This window comes from Vipera ursinii (genome assembly GCF_947247035.1).
Source record: "Vipera ursinii genome assembly, chromosome: 3".
Classification (NCBI taxonomy): Eukaryota; Metazoa; Chordata; class Lepidosauria; order Squamata; family Viperidae; genus Vipera; species Vipera ursinii.
This window is the reverse complement of record NC_139516.1, coordinates 28,936,505-28,939,328: the sequence shown is the minus strand read 5'-3', so window position 1 is coordinate 28,939,328 and position 2,824 is coordinate 28,936,505.

Here is a 2,824-nt window from a genome sequence, read left to right as displayed (position 1 = left end):
ATAGGTATAGTATAGGTGGTACCTTGCTCAATAGTAGTAACTGTGAGAGGGATCTCGGAGTCCTAGTAGACAATCACTTCAATATGAGCCAGCAGTGTGCTGCAGCTGCCAAAAAAGCCAACACAGTTGCTAGGCTGCATTAACAGAGGGATAGAATCAAGATCACGTGAAGTACTAATACCACTTTACAATGCTTTGGTTAAGGCCACACCTGGAATACTGCATCCAGTTTTGGTCACCACGATGTAAAAAAGATGTCGAGACTCTAGAAAGAGTACAGAGAAGAGCAACAAAGATGATTGGGGACTGGAGGCTAAAACATATAGGGAACGGTTGCTGGAATTGGGTATGTGTAGTTTAACGAAGAAAGGGTGAGGGGTGACATGATAGCAGTGTTCCAATATCTCAGGGGCTGCCACAAAGAAGAGGGAGTCAAGCTATTCTCCAAAGCACCTGAAAGCAGGACAAGAAGCAATAGATGTAAACTAGTCAAGGAGAGAAGCAACCTAGAACTAAGGAGAAACTTCCTGACAGTTAGAACAATTAACCAGTGGAACAACCTGCCTCCAGAAGTGGTGAATGCTCCAACACTGGAAGTTTTTAAGAAGAGACTGGACAGCCATTTGCCTGAAATGGTATAGGGTTTCCTGCCTGACCAGGGGGTTGGACTAGAAGACCTCCAAGGTCCCTTCCAACATTATTATTGATGATGATGATGATGATTGTTGTTGTTATTGTTATTGTTATTGTTATCATTAGTCAGTTATTCTGGAATTAACCCTTGATCAATAACTAAAGGTTCTCAGCTCTTCCTGCTTATGGACTGAACATATTATTGTCTCCTAGAAAGTAATATGCATGGCTGTTATAGATTTTGCAAGTACTGTAGATTTAAGAATTTTTCAATGAAAACAATGAGTAATCTAAACATGGACTCCTTACAATTATTTTGGGCTGGAGAGCACATTTTGTCATGCTCATGTATACATACCCTGAACTAGATCTGTTGTTTCTCTGTGTCATATAACACATGTGGGTATATGCATAATTCTGTATTTTTTATTTTTGTCATATTTATGTAGTGTATAATGAAGGTGGTAACCCTTTGAGAGCTGAATGCAACGAAATTTCATTTTAATGTATGCCGATTAGTGTACATTCAAAGTGTCAATAAAGTTATATTATTCTATTCTATTATTCTATTCTATAAAATTTAAGAGCATTTTGTGGAATACTTCACAGTGAGGAGACATATGATCATACATTCATAAAGCACATGTTTCATGCTGTTTCCTTTCAAGGTAAGCTTTTTTATTTGTTGGTTTGTTTGTATCCTGCTTTTATTATTTTTACAAATAAAGTGGCAAACACATCCAATGCACCTTCCTGCTCCTGTATCCCCAAAACAACAACCCTAAGAGGTGAGTCAGGCTGTGAGAGAGTTCATGGCTAAGGCGGGATTAGAACTCACAGTCTCCCATTTTCAACCCTGGTGCTTTAACTACTAGGCCAAACTGGCTCGTATATTATAAATTATAATTATATAAAATGCATAATTTATTTATTATGTAGAAAATAATAGCAAATGAAAGTAAAGACAGGAAATGAGAAAAAAGGTAGAATAAAACTAGTTTACAGCCACAGTATAGTTCTCCAAACCTGTCTCTACCACAACTATGGACCAATTTATAAATTGTCCTTCGATCTTCAAACATCTCTCCTTTTTTAGGAGCTCATCAACCCTACACACCCATGACTTTTTTTGATCTTTCTCTTCCTCTTGAACTATTTGGTTTTTTTTTATAAAATCACATTACATTTTCCAAATTTTGCTCCTTATTTTCTCTTATGCTGTTTCAGTCAGAATTCTACTGAATATTTTCTGAAGCACAATTAAGAAATTAATTTCTGTGTAGATCCTTTCCTTTGTAAAAGGCACAATGATGGCAAACCTATGACACGTGTTAAAGGTGACATGCCATGATGGTTGGGTGACATCTGCATTCACTAATAACTATTCTTGAAAGCATGCCTTGTTCTTGTATGATTTTTGGAGGTTGTGTGATAATTGGGTATACTCTCACGAAGTCTCCAGTCCCTATATGAGTTTGTTTTGCTCATATTTCATTTTTGTAATTGTTTGATGTTTCTTTATATAACAATCAAGCACCATCAACAATTGAAAGGTATTTTTAAATAAATGAATATGTAAACAATAGTTTCACTTTTGTTTGGGGGGTTGGTGGTGACAAGCCACCAGAAACAAGTTAAGATTTTCCACATTTTTGACACACCAAGACAAAATCTTTACGATCACAGGAATAGGGGAATAATAATTGCAGTCTTCCAATCAGGCGCAACTGCAGGTTAAATGAGATTAAATGAGGTGCACAACTGTTCTGTAAACTAACCATATCCAGATTTTGACACATCTTCAATTACACAATCTACACTTTTAGCCTTGCCACTTTTAATATTATCAAAGCATAATCATAATCATAATAGTAAAGTTGGAAGGTAACCTTGGAGGTCATCTAGTCCAACCCCCTGGTCAGGCAGGAAACCCTATACCATTTCAGACAAATGGCTGCCCAGTCTCTTCTTAAAAACTTTTAGCGTTACAGACCTAGTTTCCTGGATCTATTTTTCCCCTTTTTTGAAGATGGGAACTACATCAGCTCTCTTCCAGTCCTCTGGTAGTTCCCCAGTACTCCAGGATCTTTGAAAAATATAGTTCAGTGGTTCTGAGATCACGTCTGCCAGTTCCTTGAGAACTTTGGGGTGTAATCCATCTGGTCCTGGTGATTTGAACTCATCTAGGCTG